The sequence below is a fragment of the Perognathus longimembris genome, chromosome 3, assembly GCF_023159225.1.
Source record: "Perognathus longimembris pacificus isolate PPM17 chromosome 3, ASM2315922v1, whole genome shotgun sequence".
NCBI classification, from domain to species: Eukaryota; Metazoa; Chordata; class Mammalia; order Rodentia; family Heteromyidae; genus Perognathus; species Perognathus longimembris.
In genome coordinates this window covers 33,513,400-33,536,941 of record NC_063163.1, presented here as the reverse complement: position 1 = coordinate 33,536,941, position 23,542 = coordinate 33,513,400, and positions in this window count along the sequence as shown.

Sequence of the window (23,542 nt, the reverse complement as noted above, 5' to 3'; positions counted from 1 at the left end):
ACAAAAACAAAACCCAGGTATAACATTGATGGCTTTAAAAACAAAATACAAAGACAGTTTGTTTGTTTTTTCCTAAAGGAAGAAAAGGTGATGGAATAAAATAGAAGCAATAAAGAGAAGCAAGAGGGTTTTTTTTTCCTAATATTCTGTTCTTTTTCTTTTCTTTTTTCCTTTTTTCTTTAGTATATTCCCTTCTTTCACTGTTTATTATTTCTGTACCCTTTGTCTTGTACATAAGATTATCTGATTTAGGGAGGGGAAGGGAAAACAGAAATGGTGAGACAAAGGGTCAAGCAATTCAGCACTGCTGGAACCTACTAGATGGAAATGATGGAAATCAACTATACAACTTAGGGTGGGAAGGGAAAAACTGAAAGGGAATGAGGGAGGGAGGGACATTGTTCAAAAACAAAAGTACTCATTACCTGACTCACATAACTGTAATCCCTCTGCACATCACCTTTACAATAAAAATTTTAAAGAAAACAAAAAGGTGGAATATGCTAAGGTTATACATAAAACATAAAAAATAAGTTACAATTTAGAATATATTCCTCAGCATTCACACATTTATTTAATTCACTAGGTTTGTTTTTTTTTTCCTTGTAGAAGAAATTGTCTTGAATCTGATTCTAGACAACTTTCTTCTGTTTCTTCAAAAATGTGTGGGAAAAATGGTACATGATTTAAAAGCAAAGGCTAAGAAAAATAACATGACAATAGAAAAAACTTGAGGGCAAAAATATATAAATTCTAAAGACTTCAGTTTAGCTTGCACAGTCATTTAGAGAACATAAATACAAATAGCACATGACTTTGGCCATGTGCTTCTCTGTTTTGTCCTATGAATTAACACTCTAACTCAGAATGCCAATGCTTCAACATCCAAATTAATCATATACTTATGAAGACCCATTTCTATATAACATTTTTATATTTTACTTTAAATTACTCATAACTTATAGTTTGTGCTCATGCAAGCACAACCACTCACCTCTTACATAAAATAGCTACTGAATTTAAGACAACTAGTGTTAAAGACTTAATAGGACCTTGTCTTCAGAAAATTGTCTACTGTATGGCTAGGAGGTTGCTCAGTTGTGGAGTGTTTACTAGGCACATACAACCCTCTGTTCTGATTTGCAGCAGCAAATAATAAAAACAAAAAATATATACAATGTTAAAAGACCATTGATTAGAATACAGAAAATTTGCCAGGCACCAGTAGCTCATACCTATATCCCAGCTCCTCAGGAAGCTGAGATCTGATGATTGCAGTTTAAAGCCAGCCAGGACAGGAAAGTCCATGAAAATTTTATCTCTTATTAACGACCAGAAAACCAGAAGTGACCCTGTGGCCTTGAGCAAAACGAGTTTAAGGAAAGTGTCCAGGCCTTTAGCTCAAGCCACATTACCTACTAACTAAATAAATAAGAATAAAGTAGATGATTTCTAATTTTTTAAATATACATTTGTTTTATACAAACTACAAATAATTTTACAACAGCTTGTTAATTGACAAGTCCAGCAATAAATGATTAATATGGATTTTCTTTCACTGAGTCCTTGTTACAATGTGGATTGTTAATTTTTGCCACTTAAGGAAGAGGCGATTGAATTTTGATGATCAAGAAGTTTCTAAAGGTTCTGGTGGCCACAGCATGTAATCCTATGTACTTAAGAACCTAAAATCTGAAGATCACAATTCAAAGCCAGACTGGAAAGTGGTGAGAATCTTATTTCTAATCACCAAAAGGCCCGAAGTGGAATCGTACCTCAAATGATAGAGTGCAACCTTCAGATTTCAGCCCCCTGAGTTGCTAGGATTACAGGTATGAGCCATAGGTGCTCCAATCTTACTATGTTTGAGAATGGTTCCATTGTTGATTTTTCTCATAACTATGTTTTATCTAGTTAGTAATGGAGGAAATATCTTTTTTAGTCACTGAAAAACTCTCAGAATGAGACCAGGAGCAAGAATATGTCAAACTAGGTTATACTGTACTGGCAGAATCTTTTAAACTGGTGATGGCTTCAGTGAAGACAATTGAAAGACAATTATCTACTTTTAAAGGTAAATTACATGTACTTTTGATTATATTCTTAATCCAAAATTATCAATATATTGCTCAGATCATTTTTAAAGAAATACATAACTGAATAGATCATCAAATTCATGCCAAATCCCATTTTATAGTCCATCAAATATGTAAAGACACATGTACAATTAAGCTTTATGAAATTGCTCATCTTAAATGTTTCTTCTCAAATGGTTAAGATGCATAAATGCAATATATTTTATTTCTCCACTCCGTTCTCAGAGAAATTTCATGAGAACATTTTTCTTGATGGAGAAGAGAATATCATTAACTAAAAGCAATTAGCAAAGAAGTAAAAAACGAATTCATTTTTGTTTTATATTTTTCTTGCTTAATCGCAATGTTTTTTCTTCATTTTTCAGTGCTTTGCTAAGTAGATATATTAGCAAGCTTTCCATGTGTAAGATTTGTGGTTTTCCTGCTGGATAGATAAATAAATATTTTCTAAATTATAATGTTACTACTACCTTCAGGATTACTTTAAATATGGCTTTGTATCCTTCACAATATTGCTGCTTCAAAGTAGGGTTCACTCACATTCAGGATGACACTGTTTTGTTTCCTCTACAAAATGGACTATCTCCCAGGAGATTTTAACAGCTATTTCCACAAATGGGAAAACCTTTACCTTCAAACCAATGCAAGGTGTGAACGTTGATCAAGACTTTTAAGAATTGATATATAGAAAGGTTAAAAAAGAAAGAAAAAGAATAAATTTAACACAAGGAAGATTCAGGAACAATTCTACCTATGCAGGGTAATTAAAACATGTCAATGGTAATATACTGCCATGAACCACATTGCAGTAGACATATATTTTTCAGCCTATGTACTGAAACTTTGCAACTGTTTCTCAATCCTCATTTTTCTTTTAATACGGGGCTAATACAACGTGTCACCTATTTCATAGGGAATATTATGAGGATTCATGAGATCATTAAATGAGAAATCTCCAAGTTCTTAATTTACTCCCTGGCAGAAACTCAAAATTTCCTTTATCTTTTCAGAACACTAGAGAATATGCTGAACACAAAGAGTAAATACTCCTGCTTAATTTTTTTCTATCTACTTAGAAATCCAATATATTGTATAGTATATAAATGGTGCCTTGGTAGTTTGTCTCACCCTATGAATAGCAAAGTGAAATGTTAATTGATCATAGATAGTAAAACTAGAATATAAATCTGTAAACTATGAGAACTAGAATTCAAAGGGCCAAGTTATTATAACATTTTTGTGCCTTTTGTTTGTATAAACACCATTCAACTACTCTTTTTTTTTAAGCTGGATATTGAATGGGGAAAATTTTTAAGGTATTTTTGATATAGAATTTAAAATCCATTGTCAAATTCCAAGCTTTTGAATAACAAAGCCTGTAGCACCCAATGTCCTTTTTATAATCTTTTAAAAATAAATCCTCACTCTTTGTGCATTAAACATCTTGACAACATAAAAGCTCATAGAGATATTCTGAGATGTTCAGATGTTCTAATTATGAATATTTAACAAAGCCTGTTTTATTGAATACTCATCTGTCACCATTCGCACAAATTTTACTTAAGGGCAATGGCTTTATGCAAAGGAGACCAGGGTAGGCAGGTTTCCCAGGATATTCTATACCAAAGGACCAGACCAGTGACTTCAGAACCAATGTGTCTGTATCCTGTAGAACCTCAAAATTCACTCTTCTATAACTTTGTGTTATTGCTTTCCCCACAAAGTCCTAAACAAACAAAATATTTTCATCTGAATTTCAAAATAAGAGAAATTGCTTTTATCCTTGTTACACAAAGACAACTTAATTTCTCAGGAAAAAAGAGTTTTTGTATTTGGCATTAATAACAGAATTACAAAAATAGATTCACACAGACAAAAGGCATAAAGCACAGTCTTCTTTCTACTTCCTGAGATCCAGGATAGAAACTATTCTACTCCTGGACATCTTCCCCATCATAATCAATGTGATCTATTGGAACCACTAGCTAAGATAAGTAAACCTTCCTCTTATGTTTTTTCATCAGCTATGTGGGTCAGAGCAATCAAAAGTCTAACATGAAAAATTGGACACATATCAGTGGTGTCCTTGCTCTGGATTTAAGACTTTTAAATGGTTTGTTGGCTAGATGGCACAAAATGCTGTAAGCACAGCTTAATGAGTGATCTGGTTAGATCTTAGAAGTCCACAATACCAAAAGGTATCAGAACATTGACAGCCAGACTCTTGTTGTTTTAGATGAAAACAAGGACTTCATTTGGACAAGTGGCCATTTCAATTCTGGCAAATAATCTATCTACATTTTGTCTGTGGTCTGACACTTTGAAGGAGTTGAATTTTAAAGTAATCAGCTAATTAATCTGGCAAGGAATTTTCAAGACAACATGTTATTCAGGGCATGACTTGGTTATTGCTAGCTGATTTTAGCCAGATTTCCAGTGAGAAAGGGGAGTCAAAAGCACAGTAGAAGGATTTGGAAACATACCACTCTGTCCATAAAAGAAGAAAGTTGAAAACAGAGAACAAGGAGAGTATGCTTGTTAAAGAGATTACTGCCTTTGAAAAGAAGAAAGACACTTTGTAGTATTTAGTGTGTTTCCTATAGTGTTGTAGGAAAGATGCCTTGAGTCATCTCAGGACTTGGCCGGAGCATAAAATGATAAATTCATTTCAAAAGCTTTCCCTTGAGAACAGAGAGATGCTGAGGCACCCTACTTCCTAAAAGCAACCTAGGAGAAGTATTTTTTTCTTAGTGCATCCACCCAGATTGAACTGTTATAGCCAAGTCCAGGAGACCTGAATACTGCTCCAGTTGGCAGCAGCCCTTGGCATATAAATGAGGCTGGTTTTGCAAGCAAGCAGAACCCAGGAGTTATAGGGTCATGGAGGCTTCCAGGGAGATTTCAAAGTGACACCTTGGAGGACAGCCAATGAGTGGCAGGGTCAGGGCTCCTAGAGAGCCTGTGATAGGGCAATGCATGATGTTAAGGGAACCTGGATATACAGTGATGAAGCCATGGTATTGGATATCTGAGGAACACAATATGTCTGCTGATGAAAGTGGTAGACCACAAGTGCAACTAGCCAAAGAGAGAAGCCATGTGGGTTGCAAATGGCAAGGCCATAGGGATGAGGTCTCTCAAACATTTTGGAGCTCATATCATGACACATGTTGTGCCCTAAGTCCTGGAGACACACCTACAGGATTTAAAGTTTGCAGTGATGGGTTCTGGATTTGTTTTGTTCCAATGTCTCCCAATTTCTCCTTTTTGGAGTAGGAGTATGTACTCTCTGGGCTTATATCTTACATGCATTTAACGTATTTGGGGTTTCTTGTTACAAGGCTTTTCAGATAACTGTCCTGCATCTCAGAAGAGACTTTAAATTTTGACTTTTGAAAACTGAACTGTTAAAACTTTGGGGTGTCTTGGAGAGGAACTAAATTCTTTCTACAGTATGATTTGATCATGCCCTCTTAGGCTGGCGGGGGGGGAATGTTCTGATTTGAATCTAACATATCTCCCATAGGTTTATATGTTAAAGCCTAGGTCTCCAGCTGGTGGTACTAATTTGGAAGATTTTGGAAAATTTAATAAGTAGAATCTAACTAGACAAAGTAGGTCACTAGAGGCAGGTACTTGAGGATATCTTTCCCTGCCCCTTCCTGTCTCTCTTTCTCCCTCTGCTTCCTGTCTACTATGATGTGCACTGCTCTGGTTGACCATACCCTCTTCACAGTCCTCTGAAATGGTGAGGTGAAATGGATAACTCATCCCCTTGCTGGGAGCAATGACTCATATACCTGTAATCCTAGCTATTAAAGAAGCTGAGATCTGAGAATCTTGGCTTGCAGCTAGCCCAAGCACACAAATTCTAACACCCTTTATCTCTAAATCACCAGCAAAAAAAACAGATGTGACAACATGGCTGAAATGGTAGAGTGCCAACTGTAAGGTAAAAAAAGACTAGTGAGTTTAATCTCAGTATAAGGGGGGAATCTCACCCTTTAAACTGTTCAGTCATTTATTTAACCTAACAACTAATATGTTTCTGCCATAGAATTGATAGAAAGTAGAAGTGGATTTTGAAATCAGACCTGGCTGAACACAAAACAGCCATGTTTTGCCCTTTTACTTGTTGTCTAGAGGAGTGTGGAGTATAGGGAAGTAAGATAACCAAGTTATGTTACCAAATATGCTTCACTTAAGGAGAAAGGGTCATGCAAAACAAGTGCAATGCTAAGAAAACAAAACTCAAAGCTGGGTGCCAGTGACTTATGCCTGTAATCCTAGCTAATCAGGAGGTTGAGATTTGAGGTTTGTGGTTCAAAGCCAGCTTGGACAGGAAAGTCCATGAGATTCTTATCTCTAATAAACTACTCAAAGCCAGAAGTAGCATTGTGGGTCAAGTTGAGCACTAAGAGGCTCAGGGACAGCTGGCAGCCCGAGAGATGTCCTTGTAGGAGACTGAAAATGGCTGAAAATCATAATGTGACGTGATAGAGAGACAGAAAAAATTGGATTCTAATGAGGTAGGCAGAGTCAGACCATATGAATCCATGTTTACTAAAGTGAGAAGGTTGAACTTTTTTCAAAAGCTCCAGGAAAGAACACTGTAGTACGTGAAATAAGGAAAGCAGATTACCTATGCTTTAAGAAAAATATTCCAGTACTGGGAGAGAGCGCAATAAGTGTATACTGAATTAAATTAATAAAAATAATGTTCCTTGTTAGGTGTTATACAACAACAACAACAAAAAAAACCAAAGTGAAGACAAGCTATAGTATACAGATTATGCAGTCGTTCTCTTTCCTTGTAACTTAATGTAGCTTGGACAAGTTTTCTACATTTGTGCATATTTTCAGCATTGTAGCATAAACAAAATCAACCAAGGAAAAATATAGACTTAAAAATCCCTACTCAAAAAGATAAAACATCATCCAGAAATTGTTTCATGGACTCCTCTTCTCTCACACTATTTCAATCATCCCAAAGTCCTAAATCCACTGTTTGCTGTCAATGGCATTGATCTATAATAAGTTATGGAGTCAATAATTACACCATTTATAATGATTTGACTAATGCCTTGTTTCTTTATTAAACTAGCAGCAAGACCTTGCTTTGTGGTTTTTTGTTTTTTTTTTTTACTTTTTTTGTTTTTGTAGCTCCTAGCAGAGTAGCTATTCAACTGCAGGTACTGAATATTTATTGAATTAATGAATAGAGTAATCATGTCCTGTCATCTTCTCATTTTCTAATTTTGTCTTGCATGTTTACAATTCTGTCTAAAACACAAAATGAAACAAACAAATCATTTTAAAGTAAAACAGGCAGAAGCATATAAATATATTTTATATAAAGATATAAAATGCAAAATGTAATATTATTACACAATAAAGACTTTTATGAACTGGGGGATAGTGTTGAATGGTGGAGCACTTGATGCAAACAAATACTATAAAAATTAAATAAAAATTATTCTTTCTAAATAATGTATAGAGAGGCATTATAAGAGAGTAAAATATTCTCTTTTAAAAATATTAATTCATAAAAGAAAATCATATTTATTGAACTCAATAGTTCACTTGGTTCTCATTTCTGGCCACAAACTTGGGGAAATTTCTCTACTTACCCTCATCACTAAGTTCTTTCTTCATCATAAAGAACCCTTCATTATATCTACTTATTTATGGGCTAAGAAATAAAGCTGGAAATCATGTTCAGTGCACATTGCAGCATATATAATTATTGTTCCAAATATGTTAATAAGATCATTCCTATATTAAGTAATATAACTCAATTTAGTTATAATGACTGACTTTTCTACAGATAAAATCAGCATGCTGAATCAGAAAGTCTTTATAAAATATCTGGAAATGTGGATGGGAAATTATGTAAAAATATATGCATTCCCTAGACTGTTCTCTAGGCTTAGATTCTAAAGAGAATATATAGCTAAAACTATAATATATATTCTTAATATATAGTGTATGTAATATAGAATATATTCTTAATAAAGCATACTTAGGTTAGAAAATAAGTGACAGCTCTGCACAATAGTCCCCATTTGGATAATCAGAATCTTTGTTAAGATGATCATTGTTGAAAGAAATCAATGGAAATCATTTTATCACATAGAGCATGCAGAACTAATAATGCACACAGTTATTTTCTTGTATGAGAGGATGAGATACAACTTAAAAATCTACAGACATAGGAATTTATTGCTTAGGTGTAAAGTCTAGCTATGGTTTAATACCAGTATGTGTTGTTTTCATAATTCGTTTTACAGGCAAAAGACTAAACTTTAGACTTCTGACCATTCAGAAGATAGACTGCCTCTCTGTCTCTGTCTCTGTCTCTCTCTTTGTCTCTCTATCTCTCATACACATACACACACACACACACACACACACACACTTTATACCTACTGTGTATCTACCTTTTTCTCTGTATCTACTAAATAGGTAGATAAATTATCACAACTTGATAGAAGTTGAAAACCTCTAATACTTTTGTCTAGCCAAGATAGACTATGTTCTCCATACTTATGAGGAAAGATAGCATACCTATTTTATCTCTAGTGAAAATGATATGAAATTAATTGAGAATTTATCCCACAACTGTATATTTCACTGTATTTCTTTCATATTTCATATAGAAATATATTAGTGTTAAAATATTCCTTGTAAGATAGAGAATACTTTATATTTGTCATATACAATATTTAACAGCTGTCTGGTTTCAATATTTCTACTACCAGAGATTAAGCAATGATCTAGTGAATGGTGCATTACACCTGGTGCCAGAAAAACCTAGTCTAGTTCTCTGCGCAGCTGCTAACTTTCAATAACACCAACTGATTCCTGGATCACCCATGTCTCATTTTATTAATCTTCAAAACAAAAGAGAGGCCCTACTGGTCTTTCAAAGTGCTATGAGAGAATCGTGAACACAGCAGTTTTAATAGTGCAAATCCTAATAAAGGGGCCCCCAAAGGGACAGAGGAAGGGTAAACAAATGCAAGCATACAATTGCATATACACTATGTGGAAAATGAATTATGTAACAAGTAGATATGGATGGGAGGGAAAACCTGGGGAAAGTGAAGGAAGGAGTGACATTGTCTGAAAGAGAAATGCATTGCCTGGCTTATGAAATGGTATCCCCTTTGTACAAGACATTGATAATTATAATATAATTACACTTTTAAAATACAGGTCTGAATTCAGGATGGAAGTTTGAATTGTCTTTATCAGCATTCAATATTAAGGTACAAGTGATTCCTGAATGACTACCATGATCCAGCTTGTAGAATTGAGTTGGCAGGAGAGCCTGTGGCCTGGCAACTCTCCCTGAGTGAAGAAGTCCTGTTCCTCTGCACATAAGGGATGTGATTTAAGCTGGAAACCAAGTGACAACATGGCAGGGCTCTCAGGTAACTTGCTGTCTTGCATTGGAAATGTTTCTTCTGAATACTATTTCTAAAGCAAGGGCTCTCAGATCAGTAGCTGAGCAATAGTTTATGTGTACTTCACAACACTAAGCCTCACACTCTCCTCTTATATTTCAGTCTTTGTCACACACCTAGTACTCTAGGAGAACAGTAACAGAAGTTGAGAAAGAATTTTCAACAGTCTAAAGAATTGCAATAATGAAACACTTCCACCAGCACTTAACCTAATAAGATAGCTGATGTTACCATAAAGCAAAGGAAAAGATTCTTGAGGCATTCCTATATTCTGCATGAGGATCTCAAGAGTAAACTAGGAATAATGATTTCCTAACAATGGGCTCTCAGGAGGACCCACAGGGGAGAAGTAGTTTAAATGACCCTTATAACACACTCCTGTCCAGTTATACAAGAATTTCTAAGTATAAGTCCTTATCTTTGTGTATACCTCACTCCTGACGCCCCTACCCCCCAAAAAATACCATAAATGATTCTGTTTAGGATTATCTTTTTTCTCTAGCTAATACTATTTGATAGTTACTTAAAAGTCTAGTGAGGAATATAAAATGAAAGCATCATTTGTTTTATATACCAGGGGTGTGGAAGTCAAGTTAATGAATGAACTTCAGATGAACTGTCATATTAAATTAAGTACAAAATATGTACTTTTATGAAAAAAATCTTGTACTTGTACAAAATATGTACTTGTACAAAAAATCTTTGTACAAGTGGATATTTTTGCATTTCTTCAAAGACTATACAAATATACAAAATTGTGGAAGATACTAATATACAATGATGAATAATCTTTGTATGCTAAAACTTCTCAGGATTAAGGTAGTTTTGTCTATTTTGCTCATATAGGATTCCTAGAATTTTCACTTTGGGTCAATGCTTCCATTCTAGATTAGAGAATATATAGGGCTGCGGATATGACCTAGTGGCAAGAATGCTTGCCTCCTATACATGAGGCCCTGGGTTCAATTCCCCAGCACCACATATTCAGAAAATGGCCAGAAGTGGCGCTGTGGTTCAATTGGCAGAGTGCTAGCCTTGAGCAAAAAGAAGCCAGGGACAGTTCTCAGGCCCTGAGTCCAAGCCCCAGGACTGGTCAAAAAAAAAAAAAAAAAAAAAAAAGAGATAGATTAGAGAATATAATTTGAAAACTAAGATAAATATATGTACTATAAAGATGTTTTTAAATATGCCATACATTAAGGACAAATGAAGAATGTGCTTTCTTCTTGGTTTTCCTCTTTAGTAATCAGTTTATTTTCATTTTGTTTATTTTCTTTGCCTGTTATCTTTCAAACCCAAGTTACACTTTCCTTTTCTTCCTTGGGTCCCTGAGACTCAGAGGCTACAAGCTGTGTTCTTCAAACTGCTTGTCATTTTACTTTCTGGTAGCATCTGACTTGGATCCTTGGAGGGAGTTTAGAAAGCAGGACAATAAAGGATTGCTTTCTTGTCTCTAATTTACCACTTCCTTACAATAGTGAAGGACAAGTAGGGTTTCTGCCTCAGGCCCATTTTGCATTCTCATTATCACCAGTCATTCAGCCTCAGGAGTCCCAGAACCAGCCCTCAGCCATAATGCTCTTCACATTATAGAAGCCAGCTACCATCTCATTACTTACTCCCCATGCTTCCGTGTCTCTTATCCCACCCAAATCTCTGAAAGTAGTCGCTGCTTCTTGTAGTCACTACTATGTGTGGTTCTTTCACATCATCTTCCTGCTGTTCCAGTACTCTATTGTGTAACTAATTATTGGTATCAAATCCTCTGTATTAGAAATTTACCTATAATGGCTTTGGGATCCCCATCAGAACAAATGCTTGATATACTATGCATTGCGTGATTTAGAGTTTCTTCTTTAGAAAAATATATTGAGTTACACACCTGAATAGATCATAAAAGGATATCAACATCAATTTAAGAAACAATCCACTGATGGTATAAAGAGGTTGAAAGTTTAGGTCTAATCAAAACCATGCATTTTAATTTGGAAGTCGAAAACAAGAGCATTCTACACAAAATAATTTTCCAAGGAAGAGTTTTATAAAACCGTAATGATGGCAGTCACATAACAAATTATATGTAGGGTGATAAATACCAGGACTGGGTATTATGTCTTTTGTAGGATCAGTGCTTAATGGATAAAAATTCCTTGGTTAAAAATGTATTAATGATTTCAAGCCAAGCACTAGTGGTTTGTGCCTAAAATTCTAGTTATTGTGTGATCAAGAGGACTGAGGTTCAAATCAAGCCTGAGAAAAATTCCCATGAGGCTTCATCTCAAGTATCCCTAGTAATAGCTAGAAAAGTCTCCGTAGAGTACAAGCAGAATAAGCGTTAGTTTCTGAGTTCAATCCCCTGAACCAGGAAAAAAATTCTCAAAAATTTTCAAGATTGGGGGTTTCCTATTGAGAGAATGTGTGTGACTGCAAAAGCAACATGAGTATCCAACAGTGCATATAACTTCTTCTTCTTCTTCTTCTTCTTCTTCTTCTTCTTCTTCTTCTTCTTCTTCTTCTTCTTCTTCTTCTTCTTCTTCTTCTTCTTCTTCTTCTTCTTCCTCCTCTTCTTCTTCTTCTTCTTCTTCTTCTTCTTCTTCTTCTTCTTCTTCTTCTTCTTCTTCTTCTTCTTCTTCTTCTTCTTCTTCTTCTTCTTCTTCTTCTTCTTCTTCTTCTTCTCCTCCTCCTTCTTTTCCTTCTCCTTCTCCTTCTGCTTCTGCTTCTCCTTTTCCTTCTCCTTCTCCTTCTCCTCCTCCTCCTCCTCCCCATCCTCTTCCCCTTCCCCCTCATTCCTTTTTCTTCTGCTCTTTCTTTTCCTTTTTCTGAGAAAAATTGGACAGAAAAGGAAGAAATTATATAGAAGTACCAGAGAACAATGCCTACAAAGAAAACATTCATGTGTCTCATCATGTTTTTTCATTTGTCTAGCACACATGTCAGCAAGCTATTGCATGTGAACCAAATGTAGCCCACTATCTTACTTGCAAAATAAAGTCTTTTTGGAACAAAGATAAGCTTATTGATATACATACTGCCTGTGGGGCTTGTGAACAACTATCATAGCTGTCAGGAGCTGTGGCAGCAACTCCAGAACTAGCAAAGCCTGTGGCATACAGCATCACACCCTTAACAGAACTCTCCCCATCCCTGGAGTACTACCACTGAGTGGATATGAGGAGATGAAACATGCTTAAATGCTCTTTTCAACTCTTTTACCTTTTCTACTGTCGGTGATTGAAATGATTACATTTCTCAATCTGTTTTTTTTTCTCCTAGATATATGAAGGTATGTGCCAAGTAAATCTCCAAATCTTAGATCTGAAAATCATAGTCATTATTGTTCGCATACTAATAAATCCTGGCAGGTCATTAAAAGTTCAGATCAACTGTGGTTCAGTAAGTAAAATTCCAATATAAAGCACTCCTTGATCATCTGCAGTAGTTCTGGATGTATTATGGATGGAAAGCTATTACTTTTCTCTCACAGCATGAATGAGGCCACACCACTGGTGGTGCCTATTTTACCACTTCTGTCAATGCTACATTAGCCTGACTGGCAATGGCCACCACATATTGTCAGTTTTGGGAAAATTCATCTAAAATAACCGGCAATTATATCAAAATTTATCCATAAAACAAAGTAAATCTCATTACCAGCACAATGCTCAAAACTTACTAACTTGTATTTTAATGACCTCTAGATGCATTTCATAATAGCCGTTCATCATTTCAGAAAAATAGAAGTAGAGTAACTACACACAAGGGAGTTCACTAGAGAAGTATTCAATTCTTCAAAAATACATTTCCACTTCAAGCATAAGCACTTAGAGATGAGTTGTGTGTTTCCACCTCACCTCATTTTTTTTTTTTAATGGAGGGAATTTTCAAAGGAAAAGCATTGGACTGACTCCATTCTCTGCCAAGATTTGGGAATTTTAACACACTTATGTATTTCATCTAAAATACACACATACAATGACATTCATTTTAGTTTTAATCTATGATTCAGAAATAAGAAAATAACAACAGATGGAGAAAATAAAATTAAATCCCCAGTATATTGCAAACAAGCTTAAATACTGTGTTAAGCTCCCGTGTGATGTGCTATTTGATCTGAAGGACCAATGTGACAAATGTTGCTGGTAATTCACAGCCCATGTCTACTTGGAGTCACTAACTCCAATGCTTTATGAGAGATTTTATTATTGCTTTATTTTCATTTCATTGTTAATTGCTATTTACATAATTACAACAAACTTGGAAGTTAATTCAAATGTTTGCAAAAAATCGGTCATTATTTGTACATCTTTTGGGATATTTTGTTTTGTTCAGTGATGCCTTGTTGTGTTAATTGCCCTGTAGCATACAGGGTGGCCTGGTTTAAGGCCTGAGGAAAGCATCAATGTATATTTCACAACTTTCACTATTGCAAAGAAAATATATACACACACTCACAGACACCATTCCATTTCTACATACTTCACCATCTCTAGTTCCATTACCTGTGTGGTTGTATGTTCACTTGAGACAGGGCCCCCCTATACTATCCACATTTGTGTTAAAACTCCTCATCTCCATGTCCCAAGTGCTGAGATTATAAGTATGTACCACAACACCTAGCATGCTAGTTACAACTTGAAATGAATTATCTTTCCAATCTGTGTCATGATTGCTTCTGGGTGAGTTTTCCCACATAGACTTTGGACTGAGCTTCCTCTTCTAAGAAGTTTTTATCTGAATATAAGAGGCATAGCAGTGCTAAGTCTGAGGAAGATGGGTTATATATATCAATAGACATGTCAAAATTAAATATGCAAGTATTTGGGCTCAATCCTCATCACTGTAAAAAGAAATTAAAAGTCTTGCACATTTTTATATTTTATTTAAATGAAGACAGCTATACAGGCTATTTTGCATCTGGCTCTGTTGTTCCTGTTTAGAAACAAATATTTCATTGGTAGAGGAAACTGTATAAATTGATTATGCAAAAACACGATGCTTCAACATATGTATAGACTGTGAAATGACTAAATATACCTAATTGGTTTAAGTACTATATCATATATGTAGGTGGTTTGTGGCAAAACTGTACATCATTCAATTAGCTCTTTTGAGGAAAGTATTGTTAACTATACTTACCATGTTACAGAAAAGATATCTTGACTTTACCTCCTAGCTCACTGAAACTCTGTTCTTTAACCAACGTCTTTGGTCATTATTATGCTTGAAAGACTTACTAATACTGCTGTAAGAATTTTTACTTTTCATTTTATTTTCTAGAGAAGTGTCTGTAAATTACAATGCCTTGCTATTGTCTTCAGATTTCTTCACTGTACTGTCTTGTATTAGTTTTCTTTGGTAGTTTCTATTTTCATCAACTTTTTTATATCAACTTTGTATGAATCACTTTTCATGGAATCAAGGAGATAGAAATATTTTTGAAATCGGCCTTTGTAAAACTGAAATGTTGCCTTTGTATTTGGGGAGAATTTCAATAACCAATGGCAGAATACAGGGAATGTCTAGCTGAGAAAACAGCATGACCAAAAATATCTGACAACACAAACTTGAAAATGAATTGTCAGAAATGGTTGCAATGACATGTATTACTTAGCTTCACTGGAAAAATAATGTGTGCCCTATCATTGTGGGCCCTGTATGATAACCTACTCTTAGTTTCATCATATCCCTACTTTTTACCAGTTTCTGCCTTTTTCTTTTTCTTTCTAAACTGGCATTATGCAAGGAAAACTTGATAATATCATTAGCATAAACATCTGCTTTATCTCTAATTGTAAAATGGGATCGATGGTTTTCTAGATCATTTTGGCCACCTACTTTCTTTATATTCTCTTTAGTGAGTCTCAAAGCTTATCTCACAGAATACTACAAAACTAAACTAATAGAGTGAAGTTGAATACCCCATTTTTAGGTTCATTTTACATGTTTTGAATCACATGTTCTTAGCTATCTTACACAGGTTTGAAAAATGGTTATACTAAGATTATGACAGAAGTTTATATTCTTGGTTCATATTCCATCTTGTATTTGTTCTATCACTAAATTTCTGCAATCATAAGACACCATTTTTTAATCATGATAGTGTTTATTTCCCTGAAAAGCTTTCAATTATTAGTATCCCATAACTGAGTCGCACAGTCAGTATAATGACAATCTCCCCAAATAAATGAAAGTATTACAGGTTGCATTTTGCTCAGTACTAGCATTAGCATTAATACTTTTCCATTAATGCTCTTAAAATTGCTCTCTTCCTGTGCCTTGGAAACACATTTCCTGACTGGAAACAAGTTTCCTCTTTTAGGTAACTTCTGAGCCATCTTAGTACCAACGTTTCCCTACAATTAGTTAGTCCAGTGCAGCTAGGCAGCAAGGCACATGACTCAGATATCTGTAAAGAATAATAGAAACTTAGTAAAAATAAAGTCACATGGAAACTTTTCATGAACTTCAATAGGGTGTTTCTCCTTGTATATTAAAGGAAACCTGATCTAAGAACTACTGAATATAGAATGTGAAATATATTTTCTCTTATGTAGAAAAAGTACAGATATTATTTGTATACAAATAAATAAAATATGATTCATATTTTATTAAATAGGTCATTTTAAATATGAGTTCCAGTTTTATATATATATATATATATATATATATATATATATTTAAGTATGTTAAGATTAACTGGGAAAATATCTGACCCTACTAACACAATATTCTAGTCAACCGACCTTTCTCCCACTAATTTGATTGACAACCTGATTTCACTGATGATTAATTCAACAACACAAATTTATTTAGCCTTTGTGATACAGTCAAACAGTTGATTAATAAATGATAAAAGAAAGAATCAGCTATTCCAGCACCCTTCTTCCCATTATATTTGAACACAGTAAGCGGAAGCTGAGCTTCTTCTCATGACATTTTCTATTGAATTTATGAAATAAATGTGCAATAGGGATACTACAAAAATTATTTAAGGTGAAAACCATTGAATATGCAAAATGCTCCTTAATTTGATTGATTAATGTTTTAATTTGGTCATATATTTATCCAACTTTATAATACATAAAATGAATATCCAAATTTAATTTTGCACACAGATACACTTACTTGTATAAATATAGTATGAACATACATATACTCATATATGTATACATACATTTATATACATACATATACATATATGAATATAGGTATAATCATAAATATAAGTGTGTGTGTGTGTGTGTGTGTGTGTGTGTGTGTGTCCTGGGACTTGAATTCAGGGCACTGGGCACTGTCTTTAAGCTTATTTTGCTCAAGCCTAGTACTCTATCACTTGAGTCACAGTTCTACTTCCTGCTTTTTTGGTAGTTAATTGGAGCTAAGAGTCTCATGGATTTTACTTCCTGGGATGGCTTTGAACTACAATCCTCAGATTCAGACTCCTGAGTAGCTAAGATTGTAGGCTTGAGCCACCACCATCCAACTGTCTTGTAATTATTATTGGAATTCTTTCTCTGATAATGGCTATCATTTTTCTTAGGAAATTCAGAAATGTTTGTAATGTCAATGAAAAAAATGAATATATGAATGTAGAATAGATTAATATAACCAAGCATCTGATATTTCCTGCACCAAGCTCTGAACTGATTTTGAATTAGTGTGTGTCGGGGGTAGGGGGGCAAGGTATGTATTCTTTTCTCATGATTAAACCCAATGTCTCACATATGCCAGGTTAAGTACTTTTCCATTTCAACCATTTTACCTTTTTTCCTATCTACAACATAAAGTCTGACTAGCTTTTCCTAATCTTACCTTAAATTTGTTATATTCTTCTATCACCCGAGAAGCTGAAGTTAAAGGCAAATAAAGCCAAACTTAGTTCCTTCTAAATTAGGAATTGAGTTATTAAATGAATAGGTCTAATTTAAATAATTTCATCCATAAAACTAGTTTCACTTGACTTTGTCTTAAGATTTGGAATGATTAAGAGATAGCCTAGAATCACAAACTAAACAGGTTGCTATAAATCCACTGTTATTTTTCATATTTTATTTTTCATATTCATCATATTATTCTTAATATTTTTCACATTTCCTAGTGTCCTTAGTGTGCTGGGATTATAATTATATCTACATGCTTTTGCTTACAAGTCACTGTTTCTTATTAGTGATGAAATTAGCACTCAATGGGAAAAATCCATTTAGTAGTTATTACCTGGATAACAAAGAAATTATGATTTCTTCCTCATCTACTTTCTATTGTTATTTTACATAAGAAACCTACTTTCTCTAAGGTAGAAATATATCTTGTGTCTGAGATATCTTCTAAATGCTCCTGAATACACATTGAAATGTCTTTTGGAAATGGTAAATATAATCTAATTAATTGACCATTGCTATAGAAGTTTAGGTTAAATTCATAGAGCAAGCAACTATTTAACACTTGAGATTACTTCCAATACATTATACTATGCTGACCAAAGCAATTGTACTTATTATACCTTTTGCATTTGTATACAAAGTATCTATGGATGAATAAATAAAATGTTCAACAATCCTAAAGGAATTCTCTTTCTGTTCTGATCTTATTGCATAATCGGCTATAGAAAAGTTCTAAACTAATGCATATTTTGGACTTCTTAACAAAATTCTCTTCTTTGGGATACAGGTAATCTTGCAAAGACCAAATCAAAAACAATAACAACAAATAAGCAAAAAAGGAAATCTCAATTAAAACCAAATAATGGCCCTTTAAAACTGGCTTTGTCCTCACCAATAAAAATAAAAGGCAAGATAAAGAGATAGTTCACAAGAGAAAATACTTAAATAATAAATTAGGCTGTAATGAGGTAGCCAGAAATATAACTTATTGTGATACTGTTTTATTCATTTGCTCCTTTGAGATTTTTTTTTCCTTTGGTTAAAGACAGATTATTCCCCGAATCACTGTGGTAGAATGGAAAGAGCAAAAAAGGCAAGGCTGTTCACTAATCTCCTTTGTTTATATATCTAAAATGGATCTGAGGCTAGCAATACAAAACAATTTTATAAATTAAATGGAAAAGTACATACTTAAAGACTAAATTACCCAACTCCAATAAAGAGTCATGCATATTAAGGGGATAAAAATGTCAGTAAAACCTTAGAAAAGGCCTGAGAATATAAGACAAGAGAAGGTGACCTAATTACATAAACAGTGGAGAATGAAACATTTTTACCCATCTAGTTGGCAAATGTTTGTTCTCTAAACAACTCTGTGTTTCCAAAGTCACTACCAGGGGCATGCATTCCTTCAATCCCTTTATAGGTCATTCAACAACTTTCATTAATGAGCATGAAAATGGTTGCAACTTTGACATACAGCTCACCTCCAGGAACTTATCCTGAGGATCAGCCTAGGATGGTTTAGAGCAGCATGTGGATGTTAAACGTGATCAAACTATCACTGAAGCATTTTTATAATAACAAGAAATTCAAAACAGATATAATATTAATGACCACATATTTTAAAGCAAATATTGTTGTCCCTATAGGATAGTGAATTTAAGTGGCAAGTTTTGTTATATTCAAGGAACAGTTAAATAAATTTTGTCCTGTATACAATAAATAAGTGAGTCCTTTACAACTCCAAGTAAAATGAAGTCTGGATACATAATTCTGTATTTGAATAACAAACACACATGCACACAGACACACAGACACACACACACACACACACACACACACACCGCAGTGTTCTGAGTACCCAAAATTGTACAGTAGACCAACATTACATCATAATTTTAGATAAAAGGATGTTCTAAGCTATCATAAGTGCAGTAGTTCCTCTGTAGATTACAGTGCTTACTCCTGGAAGAGGTTTGAGGAAATTCTGCAGTGTGTCTCCATAGTCTTTTCCTGAACAGTCTTGGAATCACTTCTTATCAACTATTCAATTCTGTCACATTTTCCTGGTTTCTCAGTGTTTGATCCACTTACTCAAATACCATCTTCCCTGACGTTTCAATTTTGTGCTTTTACTGCCCAGACTATGAAACAGAAAATCTCTCCTTAGGATACAATCAGACATAGCTACCGTTGTATGCAGCAGATCCTCCCTTCAAGGAAATACAATGGCATCTAAGAACACAGCTGAAAATAGAGAATAAAATAACTATTTCTGTGTAGTTGCCATCCACGTTTCTACTTGCATGTATGCTTTCAGGTACCTGAATGAATATAATTTTTGTCTACATAGTACTGATTCTTTTTTTCTTTCTTCCTTTCTTTCCTTCTTCCTTCTTTTCCCTTTCCTTTCTTCTTCCCTTCTTTATTTCCTTCTCTCTTTCTTTCTTTTTTCTTTCTTCCTTCCTTCCTTCATCTCCCCTTCCTTCCTTCCTTCCTTCCTTTTTTCTTTCCTTCTCCCTCTTTCTTTCTTTTCCTCCCTCCCTCCCTTCCTCTCTCTCTCTCTCTCGCTCACTCTCCATAGATACATTCTTTTTTGATTGGGAACAAACTAAAGGAAAAGTTCTTAAGGCTGTTAAAGTAAATTGAAATAAACATTTGTGCCAGAATTCTTTTTCTACACTTGCAGAACAAAGGTGAAAAAATATTTTACTAATTTTATCTCTCTGACCAAGTGAGGATGTTGTTCAGAGTTTAACCTTTCCTGTGAGCCTTTGGAGAATATACTTTGTAGCAAATAAATGGATAAGATTCAGACTGTGAGAAAAATCAATCAATTCTTTCAGGTACTTATTGTCCTCTTCTTTTTAGAGATATAAACAGTTTTCCAAATTGAATGTAACTTACTGGTATTTCCTCAATATTAATGTAATTCCAGCAATGTTCATAGAAGAGTTTTCCTCAGGTTGAAGTATTGTTATCAAAACAATAACAATGGCCAAGCGGTAATGTTTCACACCTATAATCCAGCTACTCACGATGCTCTGATCACAGTTCAAAGCCAACCCAAACAATAAAAAAACATCTGCGAAGCTAATATTTCCAGTTAACTAGCAAAAAGCTGGCTTAATTGGTAGAGCACGAATCTTGAGCAGAAAATGCTAATAAACAAGAAAGCTTAGGCCCTTCGCTGTGCCCCAGCAACATCAACAACAAAAATAAATTAACAAAGGAATGCCCTCAAAAAAATGTAATGTCCTTTTCTTCAACCCTATTCTCCTTCCTATAAAATAAAAAACAAACAAAAAATATAAGTGAGTTATGTTAAAAATCCTTGCAGTGTAAATCTCCCAATTTTAACTACTTTTAATTATGTAATTGTACATCTATATGTTGTGCCAAACTCTCACTGCCGTTCTTTGCTGTGCAGAGCTCTCACTGCTGTTCTTTTCCAGCGTTTCATCCCCTTCTTTCCTTTCTTCTTCCCCAGCTTCTCTCTACCATGTTACTCTCCAGCTCCATGAAGCTGACTACTCTTATGTTGAAAGAGGAGCTTTGAAACCATTGATGTGTACCAGAATCATCCCAGGAACTTGTGTAAAATGTCTGTATTCACCCTTACTATATTTGATTTTGTAGCTTTGAGGTAAAGCAAGGTACAGTCAACCTGCCTTACTCATTGATTTATCTGTTTATTTTTTAAAAAAAATCATAGTAAAGGTGATGTATAGAGTGTTCCAGTAATATAAGTCAGGTACTGAGTGCATTTCCTTTTCAACAGTGTTACTCCCTCCCTTATTCTCTCACAGTTTTTCCTCTCCACACTCCCACTCCCACTCCCATTCCACAAAATTGTATAGTTCCTCTCTAACATTGTGCCTAGTAGGTTTTACTGCTGAATTGGTTCACCATTTGTCATAACTTCTCTGTGCTTCCCCTTCCCCTCCTCAAATCAAATAAACTTACATACAAGACAAAGGGCACAGAAATCAAAAACAGCGACAGAAGAGAATATCCAAAGAGAAAAGAAAAAGAACTGCAAACAGTATATATAATATTTTTTTTAAAAACCCTCTTGCTTCCATTTCTTGGAGTTCATTTTGATAAGCATCATTTTATATGATATCATATGCACATAGCTATGGAGTTCTTGCCAGATATATACTTTAAAAACTTTGTACATTAATATTTACTAAACTTAAGGAAATATCTAAAGCATTGGAAAATGAATAAAATGGCACTATTAGAGCAAAGAACATTTACTCTAGATATAATAGATTTGCTATAAAAATTTCAGATTTAATTGTTAAAATATAGAGTGTAGAACTACCATATGCCAGACAAATTCAATGGCTTCATCTCCACTTCAAATAAAAAAAAATGTCAACCTTTTTCTAACTATTAGACTACACCAATTAACGAAAAAAAGAAAGCAATTCAGAAGAAATACATTGTATAATGGAGAAAGAACAATGATAAAATATTCACTGTTAAAAACATACAGTTCAATCAAGAAGTCTGAAATTTGATAATTCTTCTTTGTGAAGCATTATTTCATCCATGATCACTTTCTTAAGAAAAAAGATGAAAACAAATGCATTAGCTTGCCCCCTCCCTTTTTAGTTAGCGAGGTTTGACAATAAAATGAGGATAACAATGAAAATTCGTTGATCTTTGATATTGTAATGAGCCGATATTTGATCAAATTTGGGGAGCTTATTTTGGCTTCTAAAGAAGCCAATCAAAACTTCTGTTGTATTAATTGGATTATTTTTAGTTGAAATAGTTTAAGAATTGCACTATAAAGGAAATTGTTACTGAGAAAGTTTTCAAGGGTCATATGCTTCAAAACAAGTCCTGTGGAATTGATGCTGTGGAAATGATTTTTAAAAATAAAATCACTTCACAGTCTGCTCCAAAATTTTTAAAATATAAGTGAAATACTTCCAGTCCATTATAGAATATATTCATTGGGTTTGAGTTATTGATTATGAGTTATTTGAATTACTGAATTTAATTTAATATTTATATAAGGTAGATTACTCTAGAAGATTGGGGAAGGATTTTTCACAATGGATGCAGAAATTCAACATGCAATTTACATAAAGTCAACCAATCTAGTGGCTCACCACAGTTGCCACTGAAAATCAATTTGTCTTTTGTAGAATTAACCAAGATTCCTCACTATTCATTTCCTATAACTATCTCCATACCAAAAAAGTGAAAATTCAACTGTAAGGACGGTGCATTAAATTAGAGTAACTTTGGAATTCAGAAGTGGGCAAGGTCTAAGAGTGTTGAGTACAATCTCCTGGTAAAGTGAAAGGATATCTTTTTGTCAGCTTGAGTTCAATGAAGCCGATATTGAGAGAAAAAAAAATTATACTCTTTGGAGTAAAACTACCTAGTTTCTTTTTCTAGGCATAAAGTACTTTAGATTTTAGGCTATTCCTTCTGTGATGCTGACATTTTATCCATGCTTAATTAGTCTTAAGCAATATTTATGATTATCAAATACAATTATTTTTAACTTATATTATGAACTATCAAATCCTGTAAATATCAATATAGTTACACATAAAAGTTGGCATTATTATATCATTGGCATTATTCCCATTTATCATGAAACAAAATCACTTTAAGAATGGGAAACAAAAGTGTTATTAATCTTCAGTTTGAAATTTTTAGATAAATTTACTTAAATTTACTGAAGTTCCTACATTTCTGAAAATGTTTTGACAAACCTATAAATAAAAGGAGAAGCAGTGAGTGAATGTAGGCTGATTCAACTCAAGTACTTAAGAAGAAACTCTTCTGTTAACTTTATTTCTTTTTCTTCCTTTCTCATGCTCCATCTGCAAGTTACTAATTCAAAGACTCTCCCTTGAGTATATTTTTCCCCCCGAAGAGATAGTTTCTGGAACCGAAAGGACATTAAAAGAAAAATTAGTGTCTAGTAGAGTATCTCATGAAACAAAAAAAGAACCCAATGGGGCAATCAAAAGACAGAAAGAATAACTTGGGATTTAAAGCAAAGCAGATTGTACACTGTATATTCAGGAATTGAGGACCAGAAAACTTTACAACCACTCCA